Genomic DNA, 14,261 nt, shown 5'->3' with positions numbered 1-14,261 from the left:
TGGGTCTGCTATCTTGTTTTGCATGCGGACCTATCATGATTGGTCCCTTATTATGTGGCTTAGTTATTTGGCAGTGAATTGTTGGATTTGTATACTGAAAGCAAGAACTTTTATGTTTGTATACAATGATTCCATGAGTTCACTATCTAATCCCCTATCTGAATTGTTCATAATTGCATATGTATGTCCAATTATCTCTATATAAGTAGATTATATGGTGTGTTGTAGATCACAGAAGATCGTATAATTGGAATAACCTTATGAGATATAAAATTGATCACAACCGAGACGACTCTAGGACGAGTTGTTGGTTTAGGCTGCAGTATAGATGGAAGGAGTTTGTCTTGACTACTTGTCTATACTGGTACGTCGTAATGTATTGATAGGATCACAGTAAGATGTATTCTTCTATCTGACATATGTGAAGGATCAAGATCTCGGTGACTTAATAAGATCTTAATACTAATAAGGTTTCAAATATATATGTTAATTCGTGTATCATTTTGATTTACTATGGGTGAGAGTTATATATTAACTTGAGTACTCTGTATCTTGGGTGATAGCGGTTAATATATGATATTTGGTTATCTGTATTAGTACCCGTATCTGGTATAGGATAATGACATCCCCTTAAGGAGCTCAAAAGGTTTATTGCGTTAAACCCGGCAGGTTAATTAAGTTCAGACGCAATAATAAGGGTTGAGTGGTACTACTTAAAGATTACAAAGAGATTAATTAATATAAGCTGTCAGAGCTTTAATTAATTAATGGATGTCGGATATTTTAAATACGGGTGTCTAATAAGCCTAAATACAAGCCCAACTCATCATCGGTAATAAAGGGGTAAGTCAATATTGATTCTCTAGTGGAATGAATTAATATTTATGAATTAATTGTGATCTGGGCTGATCATAAGAATTAATTCATTTGAGGCCCATCTTTATTCCTTGTATCTGATCCCTGAACTGGCACAAAGTCTTCTGAGCCCAGTAGGAGTCGCCTGCTACAGTTATTAAGGCCCTAGGTCTGTGTTTTGTCTTTAAATACAAATATCTGCTCTCAGGATAAGACACACAAAAATTAGGGTTTTAAAAAGCAAAGCAATAAGGAGGGGGATCGAATTCTGTGGGAGTTCTCATAGTTCATTTTCCATCCAACGTTGGGAACTGAGCGGGATACAGTTCAGAAGATCTGAGTTGGAGTCAGATTTTCGCAGGAAACCAAGTTTTGGCAGTCTCCGAAAAATAGTCATAACATCCTCTACAAAAATCCGATTGAGGTGAAACAGGCGGCCACGGAAAGCTCTTTTGAAGACGAAGAAGTCATATTTCTGTAAAAAAATACGATTGGAGGTTGTTTGAGGGGTCAAACGGAGCGTTGAAGTTGGCTGAACTGTTCAGGGATGAATTGATGAATTCTTAGGAATTCTTCAGGTATTTCTGAACTCCTCGGCGCAGTATTTAAATTAATAGGAGCATGCTAGGTTTAATCGATGTATGGTGAATTAAGATAATATTACTTTTGGAGGGATGATTGGCTTGACTATAAGCTTGTTGATAAATTGAAGATTCCTCCTTACATGCATGATTTTCTTAACTTTTCTGTGCAGGATTACTTTTATGATGGTATTTGGCACTTCTCTTCTGCTTTTGTGAATAGTTTCCCTGAAGTGGTGGCTGATATCATTCTTCTCCCCATGAATAGAAGCAAGGACGCTCGTTTCTAGAAACATTCTATCAGTGGAAATGTTTCTGCTGCGTTGGCCTTCTCGCGCAAAGGTCATAGGTTCCCGGAGGTCAATTGGGGAAAATGGATCTGGGAACCTTTCATTCCTGTGAGGCGCTCGATTCTTTGCTGGAGAGTTATCCATGGGCGTCTTCCCACTCTTGATATTCTCATTAGACAGGGCATGGTTGGACCTAATGGTTGCGCTATCTGCTACGAATGCGATGAATCCATTTCTCATGTTTTATTGAGTTGTTCGAAAGTGAAGCCTATTTGGAAGGAGCTTCTCTCGTGGTTTGACAAAGCTATGCTTGGGGACTGTTTGGATATTCACTCTTTTTTGGTACAGGTTTGGGCGATGAAGTTTAGCTCTCAAATTCTCTCTTTCTGGAAAGCTGGTGTTATCACTACTATGTGGAAGATTTGGGATTCTAGAAATTCCATGATCTTTGATAATGAGATTTTCGACCCCCGCCGGATCTTGGCCTTCGTCAAGTCTTTCTTTAAAGAACTGGATCTTAATTTTAAGGATATCGGCACTATTAACAACACTTGGTCGGAGTACTTGATTACTCGTGCCATTGGTGTTGGCAGCCGTCCGACTCCTCTGCCAAGTATGGTTGAGGTTCACTGGTGGCCGCCTACTTCTCCCTGGATCAAAGTTAACACGGACGGCTCTGCTTTAGGTGCGCCGGGGATTATAGCAGCGGGTGGCATTTTCAGGGAGCACTACGCGGTTGTTCGGGGTTGTTTTCACATTAAAGGAGGCACTCGATTCTCTTTTGAAGCCGAGCTTCTGGCTGTCATCACCGCTATCAATATTGCTCATGACAGGAATTGGCTTTACTTGTGGATTGAGTCTGATTCCATGTATGTTGTTCGTCTTCTTGAATCCAGATCCATGGATGTTCCTTGGCATTTTTTTGCTTCCTAGAAAAATGCTTTGAGTCTTCTTCAAAAGTTCAAGTTGATCGTCTCTCACATCTATAGAGAAGAAAATCAACCGGCGGATATCATGGCTTGCAATGATCGTGTTGAAGGTTTGTGGTCCTTTGCTATTGATAATATTAAACTTGCGGTTGCAAGAGACATGTATACACATAGCCATGTGCGAACCATATGGAAGTAGGAGTTGGGGTTACGTGAGGCAGCCTGCGTATCTTGGACTGAAGGATGAGGAGCAGTTGGTTTGGGGCGTCGTTTCAACCCTTTTATAGTTTTTGGGTGCGCTCAAAACTGAGGTTCAAACGGTCGGGCTCCTTTGGCAGCTCGGTGGTAAGAAGCTTTTCTTATCGAATTCGAGATTTCGGGACAGCATGCATTGGTCGTTGAAGCGCTGGTCCCCGCTCATTGCTGAGCCTTTTTATGGCTTTTTTGCGCTGCTGCCGGAGGTCTGTGCAGCTGCCATTTTCTCGGCAGCTCTGGGAGATGCGTCTGAAAAAGGCTCGACCTTCGTTTCTTTGATGAGCAACTCTGCTTGTTTGTTTTCTCTAACGGTTCCTGTGGGCGAGCTCTTGCTCAGGATGGTAAAGAACTCTCCATGCATGACTTCGAGTTTGATCAAAGTGTAACACCCCGTACTTTTCCTTATGTTGTGAGATAGTGTCTTAGCACTATAGAGAGTACTGAGATGTCGAGATGCGAGACTACTTTTTTTTTTATGACCAGATAAGACAGACTGTCTTTTAAATAGAGTTACGAGTGAATAAACCAATGATGGAGTTAGAGTGATGAGATTTGAGAAATGAGTTGAGCTAGAGATGCTGATTGAATTGAGTTGAGATTTTATTTTATTTTCGACTACCGGGAATAGAATTACCGGATACCGAGTTATCAGAAATTGACTATCCTATTAAGAAAATATGAATAATGAGTTTAACATAGAGTCGAGGAAGAGAGAGTGAGAACCCTTGATGAAAAGAGTCGGTCAGAGAGACGTCTAGTTTGTTTGTGTTTGCCGACTGTTTGGATGTGATGTTATGTGAACTTACGTGACTGGTTGATTATGTGATTTCTGTTACGTGTGTCATTATGACCAAGTTATTATGATTTTTATTTGAGACTTTAGCACTTGGAATTTTGATTAAGTTTCCAAAGCAAGTGTGGTTTATTTTTACCGAGAAATCGAATGATGCCGGTTTATGGAAATTTTTCCAAGCATAATATTTTTAAATTATTTTTCCTATGAAGAGGAATATTATAATTGAGTGAGTGCACTAATATTAGTGCTATAATTATTTTATTTGGTCACATGAATAATTATGCTATGGCATATTATTAATGAGTAATATTTCCATAATTATTGTGGTTATTATTTAATCACCCTTCTCGCATTATTATTTTAATTTCTCAAGCATGTGACTAAATACCACAAATTTGCCAAGTGTATAATTGAGAGAGTGTAGAGATTAGAGAGAGAGTGTAGAGATTAGAGAGAGAGAGATCAAGGCAATTAATGCCCAAATATTCTCAAAGATTTTCAAATCTTTCCTTAAGATCACAAGATCAATTCATATCTTGCAAAATATTTTCTCTCTCCCTCACTCACCATTTTCGACCACCCCTCTTCTCCCTCATCTCTCACTTTCCTCCATTATCAACCATTGAAGAGACCTTCGGAGCTTCCAAAAATCATACCAAACACATCAACCCACTCTTAAATCTCACATAAACACCTCCTAGCTACTTGAATTCAAGAGAATCATTGAAGATTGGCTTCAAAGCTAGAGTGAGAAAGTGTGAAGTTTTGGTGTAAATTTGGGTAAGTGATCATGTAATCCATGGATATATCTTGAATGATGTTGTATGTGAGTATTCTTGAAAGATTGAAGCAAGAAAATCACCCCTCCCTTGTTTTTTTGTAATTTTTGAAAAAATGGGTCTTCAACGCTTCAATTTTTTTCTTTTCTTTTCTTGATTTGGGGTGAAAAATGAGATCTATGTGATGTTTGGTGATGATTGATGTGTGTTATGATGTATATGTCTTGAGATGTGAAAGTTCGATGGAGTTTAGTTTACCCAAAATTGGGAACTTTTGAGTTAATAATTAAAATGATGAATAGATGATGAAGATGAGTCCATGAGATGTATATGATGATGATTGATGGAGTAAATTGAGTATATGATGTCAATTAATGATTTTGATATGGGTTAGTTTAATAAAATTAGGGATATGTGTATCTATGCTCTAATTTGTAAATTGATGGTTTATATGTGAGATTAATTGGTTAAGATTAATAGATCTATGAATGGATTAGAGATTCATGTGTGTTTATAAAATTTCAAAGAGTTTAGTTTAATAAAAATTAGGACTTTTTGTCTATGTGTTTATTAAGTGAATTGGCTTAAGATATATGTAATTGGGCATGAAATTAGTGTCATTTTATGTTTGATTAGGTCTATTGTAGTCTAAGTAAAATTTTGACTAAGTTTAGTTTATATGAGTTTTTGAGTTCTCATATGATGTGAAGATGATGCTTGATATAATGAGGTCTAATTACTTTATGGTCATTATGTGAACGTTTGTCATGTTTTAATAAGAGTTTTATGTTGATACATGAGTTTTCATTAGAGTTAGTTTACATGATAAAAGGGAATCTATATGTGTATAATGAGTTATATGATGAATGACATCATGTTTGAGTGTTTGAGTAATTTTGAGCATGAAAATGAGAAGAGAATATTAATGATGCGTTCGTTGAAACGTTTTCCTTGAGATTTGTGTCTAAAGATGTAAAAGAAGAGTCGAGATTGAGTATGATGAGTATTATGTTGTACTTGAATGTTTTTGAATGCTATAAGTGTTTAAAATGAGCTTTGATGAGTTTGCTTGAAGAAATGTTGAGTTGAGCATGTTTACTTGTGTGATGGAGTTCGGAGTCATTTTTTTTAGTGATGCACTGACCTACTGTTTTCGAGGGGTTTTTGATATCCAAAAACCATGACAATTTTATTGTAAGTATATTTGAGAGTCTTGAGCATACCCGAAAAATTTCAAGTCATTTGGACTTCGTTTACTTTTTTTATAAAATGAAAAACCAAAACTGCTACGTTCTGCCGAATTGTTCGGTGAGTAGCCAATAAAGTCACCCATTCCAGTATCTTTCCTTAACATTCTGGAGAACAAAGTTTTATTGTTAAGACATTAGTGTCTTAGCTATGTACCCACCAAATTTCAGACCTTTTTGACCACGTTTACTATTTTTCAAAAATCAAACTTTTCGATTGCCAAAAACTGCCAAATATGGTAGACTGTAGAAAACAGTCATATCTCCTAAAATAATTGGAGTTTTTGACCCTACTTTTTTTTAAATGAAACTAGACTCAAAGAGGTTTCAAATGGAATAGGATAATACTCCAGTGGAGTTTTGTACCGAGTCTGGTAAGGTTTTGAAGTCGAGTCAGTGCAGAGTGAAGTTTGTTTTTGACTTGTCTATGTGTGAATTTTATATGCTTATGTGTTTATGCTTGTTTATGTGCTTGAATGCTATGAGTATGATCCGAGTTGAGAGTTAAGTCCAGAGTAGGAGGTGTGAATCCTTAGAAGTTGAGTATACCTAGGGATTGAGTTTTATTGAGTAAATAGACGTTGAGTAAGAAGTTATCGTGAGACGAGATTGGATTTTAGTAATGAGTTCTAACTAAGGTTTGTTTTATCACATGAACCTTCGATGACGATGATGATGATATATGAAGACCCGAGCGAGACGAAGAAGTAAGTCGCCTGTTTTCTTTCCGAAACTAAGCGAAGGACTTCAGGTGTGCAATATTTTGAGTATACGTATATCATTCGAGCTTTCTGAAATGATCTAATGATGTTATGAGTTCATCAAATGTTGAGTTAAATGATGTTTAAGAACTGTTTAAATTGCCAATTTTTGATGTTGAGCTTGTGTGTTACCCTCTACTGATGAGATGAGACGAATTCGGTCCTGCCACAAGCGGGATTTTGTGCACAGAGGTGACTGTGAGCCGTCTTCGGGTCGGCCGGTCACGGTACTTGAGAGGGAGGCCTACTTCTCAGTACCTTTGATATTGATTCATTGTAGATGTGGTGCATACATGTTGAGATCTTTGACTGCAGTCGTTTCCTTATGATATCATGTTTATTAAAACTGCTTACACGGGTTAATTTACGCTAAACTTATTCCTGTGTATTGCTGAGATGTGGCAAGTTTCAAACCTATAGCTCTAAGAGCACTTTTCTTGTTTTTCGGCGTTTGCCCACTGAGTATTATGTACTCACGCCCTGCATGTATTTACTAAATGTGCAGGCAAAGCGAGGAGCGAGATTGGTCTGGTGCTGGTGGGGATTTGTTTAGCTGATGTATTTACTTTATCACATTTCTTTTTTGTCGATAAAGTCTCGATGAATGAGATACTTTGTTTTCTTTTGAATCAAGCAATGTACTCGCGGTTATATGTCTTCATACATATAATCGATTCGCCTTTTGCTGCGATACTCTGAATATTATGATTCCTTATGAAAAATGAGCTATACCCGCTTTGTTTTTGTTCTTGAAATTCCTGATATTTTTGGAGTTATGACGATGTTGACATTTATACCCCTGGAGTTGATTTATGATGATTTCCTTAGCACTTTTTCATGCGAGCTTCCGCTTGATGTTCAATCTATTCTTCTTGTCTTTTATTCTTTTAAAATAGTCGTATCGATACTCGGTCCACGCTATCACTAGCGTCGGGGATCGGGCTGCGATAGGGTGGTATCAGAGCAGGTCATCTGCTCTGAGTCTATTGCTTGACTGAGTTGAACCTTTGATTGCTTCTACTCTTTTAAGATGAGTACTAGTCTAACTTGAATTCTTAGGCTAGTTTGAGAGAGTCAGTTTGAAACGAAACCCCAACACCCTATCTCCTCTGGCTTAACGAGGTAAGAGGTTGATGTTGTTTTTTTGTTGCTTTTCTGTTGAGAGCTGAGTTTGATTCACTAATGAGTTATGAATTGTTTTGATGACGGAATTTGTTTGAGATGATGGAATCTGATATGAGGCAGTTGATGTGGAATATGAGGAGAGATGTTGAGGCTAGTATAGCCGATGCCCCACCGTACCAAACGAGGACAAGATGCAGAGTCGAGAAGAGGCAGCGATACAAAGACGAGATAGTGAGGCGATACGTCGTTGGTTCAGGACTACTGGACTGAGAGAGGGCGATACTCTTGGGGAGTTTCTAGCGCTTTACCACCGTCGTTGGTTAGAGGCTAGTATCCACGGGATTGACGAGGCTGAGGCCATCAATCACCTGATTCCACAGCTGCCACCCGAGTGGCAAGACTGGGCGGCTTCGCTGGTGCCGCAACATATCTTGAGGACTGAGTTCGGGCATTTCGTGAGCGCCGATTTTCGTGGCTTCATCGCGACTTTGAGCCACCGCTACTTCGCTTATGGCGAGCCACCTTCACCGCCGTATGGAGAGTCTGAGGGACCAGCCCAGGGAGGGGAGCTAGTTGTTGTGCCCCTACTTCCTGAGGAGCCATTTCCGATTGCACCTCCACCCCCAGCTGATCCGATGCCAATTTTATCTGAGCTTATTGTTTCAGAGCCGACTATCTTTGAGACGTACTCTCCAGTGGTAGAGCATGACCCGATTGCGTTTCTATCACTTATTCATTTTCCCAGCGCTAAGTTACCGCCTTGGGATTTGACACCGGCAACGGCACCTTTGCCATTGCCACTTGTTGAGTCGGCGCAGCCGATTGTTTCTACTGAGCCTATGATACAGTATATTCCTTTCGATCCTTATCTGAGGGTCGCCCCGTTGCCCGAGCCTGGCACATTGGCTTTCCAGATGTATATGCATCCGATTCTCTATCTACCGTCCCGAGACGCCCAGGAGGGAAGGTCTCGACCAGCACACCTTGACAGTGATGAGGAGGATCCGGATGAGGAGACTCCAGAGATGACGGTCGGCTACGGATGGACCCAGCCATTGCAGCATCATACTACTGCGGACGGAGTCGAGACATGGGTACCTGTTCCCGAGGTGCCGGTTTATGGTCCGATGGTGGACACCGACATCGAGGATGAGCCGAGCGACGATAGCGTCTACCGACTGATCGACGAATACGAGAGTCAGGAGTCAGAACCGAGCGAGGAGATAAAGCCGAGTGAGGATATGGAGGTCGACGATGTGATGAGTAGGATTTCAGGAGACGACGACTAGCGATCACGTGTATCTAGTAGACGCGTACATATGTATAGATGCATAGTTGGTATATATATATATATATATATATATAGATAGAGCAGTATAGTATAGTATGTGCGTGTATAGCATAGATCTATAGATGCTTAGTACTTATGATGCTTGTATAGTTAGAGCATCATTTCGGAGTTAGGGCCTTTGTACATAGGATCCTACTTTTGTAAAAGACCTCGAGAGAGAGGCAATTTTCCTTATATATATATAAATACAAGAGATGTTGATGATTAGTGAGTTTCACTATCTTTATCAGAGCTTTGAGAATGATGATGATGTTGATGCTTGATGATAAATGAGAAATAGAGATTGATGAGAATTATGAACGATGATAGACGAGAAATAGACTGGACGAGAATTTTGAGAATTTTGAGATCATAAATGAGATATAGAAGTGAAGTGAGAAAAAGAGAATTTGTATCTTGTAATGACGAACAGCTAGTTTCAAGGCCGATAATTATATAATTATTATTTTTCCTTTATAGTGTACCTCCGAGAAGAAGAGGGAACCGAAAGAACATAAGCCGAGAAGAAGATGAAGAAGAGGAGCAGAGAAACCAACCGTTGTGATAATACGGAGAGAACTAGAGATTTCATCGTGATTCATAGACACGACCCTGATAGGACGAACGTATTATGGAGACCTCATGGGATGCATAGATACTATTGACCAATTGTACTTTGAAATAGAGGTACTTACACCGGGACCGCGTTTATCATCGCTAGAGTAGTCATGAGAGTAGACTTATTGAGTCCCTATCCCGCTTGGTCGTATTTAAACTTTTCTGCATCCATTTGAACTCCTACATGAGATGAACTATTTGCTATTGAGAAGTTTTTCCAGATCCACTGTGTTTGAGCCTGAGCCGTTTGTGTTGGAAATCCTTACCCCTTGCTTTAACAGTGGACAATTTATTCATTTTCCACTTAGTGGATTGCTTCTACTTTCAGTATTCATTTACTCCCATCATATCATATCTCAGTTTTTATTCTAGATTCTGTTTTAGCTTTTGATCTTACCTTGATTGTAACTTCTTCATTATCCTTGAAATAGCACTGGCTGTTATGGAATCATTCCATTACTTGAGCTCGTTTTGTTCAAGATCAGACATTTTTATTCATCACATCCTATTCCCTACCACATCCGACAAGAGTTAGGAATGTCTAGGTAACTAGGATGGTATAACAAGAAGAGTGTTAGGAAGAAACATGATTTATGAGAGCAGTCGTAGAATATATTATTATGGGACGAGCACAACTTTTCAATTATGGATTTTCTTATTTTAGCCATGTATGCCGAAATCTAACTATTTTGAGGATGAGAAGAAGTGATGCTAAGCCAGAATAGGCAATAGCAGATTCAAGGAGATCGAGATGACGGATTAGAGCAGATAATGTATTTCACGATAGCAAACTGAGATGACGACGAGTATAGATGTAGCATCGTCGTAGTATTAGGGGATGTCTTATTATAGTTATGCCCCGCAATTAGTAAGAGTTCTCGAAAGAGAAAATTTTCTTATATGTCTATATGACGATGACTAGAGAGTCTCTATGCTTGAGTAGAGCTTTGATCTGATGTTGCGATGATAGACATGAACTATATCTTTGACATTGAGTTATGAGAATTGAGAAAATAGTATGATGTTGAGTAAGAGTCTTATGATTTGTGAGTTATGAGAATTATTTCTAAGGTTGATATATGTTCCCTTAGACTACCGCCGAGAAAGAAAAACCGAATGAAGAAAGAAATAGAGTTGTTAATATGAGACAAGGCAGTAAAACCGTAGCTGAATACGAACGTCAGTTTCGTGACTTGGTTCGGTATGCCACATATCGAGAAGAGATAAACGAGAAGATGTCACAATTGTTTCGATCAGGTTTGAGACAAGAGGTACGAAACGATTTAACGAGTCAGAGTGTGGTTATGTGTACTGAAGCATTACATAGAGCATTTGATATAGAACTGGCAATGCAGCCAGAGAACGCGATTTAAGCTTCAGCACCCCCAAACGAATTAGAGCACTCAAACGTGCAATCCATCCTTTTCTGGACGAGGGCAAAAAGGGCAAGAGAAAATAGGACGACCGAAGTTAAGATCCCAAGAAGCCGTGGCAGAGTCAGAATGCGCCACCGCAATATCAGAACTGAGACAAACGGCCTTATGATTGGCCCAACTGCCTCAGTAGTAGTAAACCATCAAGAACCGCGAGGGATATCGCCTTGTCGAAGAGCAATAAATTACATCTGAGAGGATGCAAGATGAGACAGAATAGCTGTTACACCTGCGGAAGGGTTGGACATTATTCGAATCAATGCCCAAATCGTCAAACAAGGAGGAAGCGGAGGAAGTCCGAGTCAATTTCATCTGAAATCGAGGCGATGGAGGGAAATCTACCACTACCGCCACCACAGCAACGATAGCCAGCCTATCGACTACGACAGACTGGTATAAAACAACCAACCCCGCAGGCAAATCAACCACATCGTTAGAGAATGTTCGCGCTTGAGTAGAAAGCACTGGACTAGAATCGAGGGGATTTGATAGGTATAGGCGAGTTAAAGGGCGTACCTATAGTAATCTTGTTCGACACTGGAGCATCGTATCCTTTTATCTCTCATAATTGTGTCGATACCTTAGAATTGAATATAGAGCCTGCTCCGCAACGTCTAAGAGTAACCACACCCATAGGCAGAACTACTACGGTTTCGTACGTATGCCCCAACTTAGAATTTAAGTTAGAATCGATTAAGCTCGAGGCTAGAAACCTGAGATTGATGCCTATGTGGCACTTGGAGATAATTTTGGAAATGGATTGGTTAGAGGAAAACCATGCGAAGATACAATGCAAGGAGAGACGGATATCTTTCCAGCCACCTGGCTAAGAACCTACTTCATTCATTGGCATTGTGGGAAAATAGAAAAAGACGCTCATCATCTCAGTGCTGCGAGCCAGGAAGCTTTTACAAAGAAAAGATACAACCGCGTACATTGTATATCTGAACCAGAGAGAGGAATCCAAGGCAAACGTAGATGACGTGCCAGTCGTGCGAGAGTACAAAGATGTTTTTCCTAAAACTTTACCGGGATTACCACCAGATCGACAGCTTGAGTTTACGATTGACCTTGAACCCGGTACCGCACCGACGTCGAAAGTGCCGTGTAGAATGGCCCCTGCAGAGTTGCAAGAGTTGAAGCTGCAACTCCAAGAACTTCTAGATTTGGGTAGATTCTTTTAATGTTGAAGGCAACGTTTTCTGTAAGTTCTCCATATCTTGGGTAGTGTATCATTTTTGAATAAAGGAAAGTTCAAACCGAGATATATAGGATCTTATGATATCCTAGAGAAGGTAGGCCCTGTAACCTATAAACTAGCGTTGCCTCCGAGCTTCGCGAACGTCCATGACGTTTTCCATGTTTCTCAACTAAGAAAGTACGTGTTTGATCCAAGACACGTCATCCATCAAGAAGAAGTGTCCCTAGAACCAGATTTGAGCTACGAAGAGAGACCTGATGCCATTCTGGACCGGAAGATCCAACAATTGAGGAACAAGTCGATTCCTTTGGTGAAAATCCAATGGAGACATCACGGTCAAGAAGAATCAACATGGGAACTTGAGGAGAAGATGAAAGAGAAGTATCCAGAGCTTTTTCCCGAAGGTGAATAACTCAAATTTCGGGACGAATTTTTTTTAAGGGGGGTAGGATGTAACACCCCGTACTTTTCCTTATGTTGTGAGATAGTGTCTTAGCACTATAGAGAGTACTGAGATGTCGAGATGCGAGACTACTTTTTTTTATGACTAGATAAGACAGACTGTCTTTTAAATAGAGTTATGAGTGAATAAACCAATGATGGAGTTAGAGTGATGAGATTTGAGAAATGAGTTGAGTTAGAGATGCTGATTGAATTGAGTTGAGATTTTATTTTATTTCCGACTACCGAGAATAGAATTACCGGATACCGAGTTATCAGAGATTGACTGTCCTATTAAGAAAATATGAATAAAGAGTTTAACATAGAGTCGAAGAAGAGAGAGTGAGAACCCTTGATGAAAAGAGTCGGTCAGAGGGACGTCTAGTTTGTTTGTGTTTGCCGACTGCTTGGATGTGATGTTATGTGAACTTACGTAACTGATTGATTATGTGATTTCTGTTACGTGTGTCATTATGACCAAGTTATTATGATTTTTATTTGAGACTTTAGCACTTGGAATTTTGATTAAGTTTCCAAAGCAAGTGTGGTTTATTTTTACCGAGAAATCGAATGATGCCGGTTTATGGAAAATTTTCCAAGCATAATATTTTTAAATTATTTTTCCTACGAAGAGGAATATTATAATTGAGTGAGTGCACTAATATTAGTGCTATAATTATTTTATTTGGTCACATGAATAATTATGCTATGGTATTTTATTAATGAGTAATATTCCCATAATTATTGTGGTTATTATTTAATCACCCTTCTCACATTATTATTTTAATTTCTCAAGCATGTGACTAAATACCACAAATTTGCCAAGTGTATAATTGAGAGAGTGTAGAGATTAGAGAGAGAGTGTAGAGATTAGAGAGAGAGAGATCAAGTCAATTAATGCCCAAATATTCTCAAAGATTTTCAAATCTTTCCTTAAGATCACAAGATCAATTCATATCTTGCAAAATATTTTCTCTCTCCCACACTCACCATTTTCGACCACCCCTCTTCTCCCTCATCTCTCACTTTCCTCCATTATCAACCATTGAAGAGACCTTCGGAGCTTTCAAAAATCATACCAAACACATCAATCCACTCTTAAATCTTACATAAACACCTCCTAGCTACTTGAATTCAAGAGAATCATTGAAGATTGGCTTCAAAGCTAGAGTGAGAAAGTGTGAAGTTTTGGTGTAAATTTGGGTAAGTGATCATGTAATCCATGGATATAGCTTGAATGATGTTGTATGTGAGTATTCTTGAAAGATTGAAGCAAGAAAATCACCCCTCCCTTGTTTTTTTTTGTAATTTTCGAAAAAATGGGTCTTCAACCCTTTAATTTTTTTCTTTTCTTTTCTTGATTTGGGGTGAAAAATGAGATCTATGTGATGTTTGGTGATGATTGATGTGTGTTGTGATGTATATGTCTTGAGATGTGAAAATTCGATGGAGTTTAGTTTACCCAAAATTGGGAACTTTTGAGTTAATGATTAAAATGATGAATAGATGATGAAGATGAGTCCATGAGATGTATATGATGATGATTGATGGAGTAAATTGAGTATATGATGTCAATTGATGATTTTGATATGAGTTAGTTTAATAAAATTAGGGATATGT

Source organism: Salvia miltiorrhiza, chromosome 1, assembly GCF_028751815.1.
Source record: "Salvia miltiorrhiza cultivar Shanhuang (shh) chromosome 1, IMPLAD_Smil_shh, whole genome shotgun sequence".
Classification (NCBI taxonomy): Eukaryota; Viridiplantae; Streptophyta; class Magnoliopsida; order Lamiales; family Lamiaceae; genus Salvia; species Salvia miltiorrhiza.
This window is presented reverse-complemented; position numbering follows the sequence as displayed.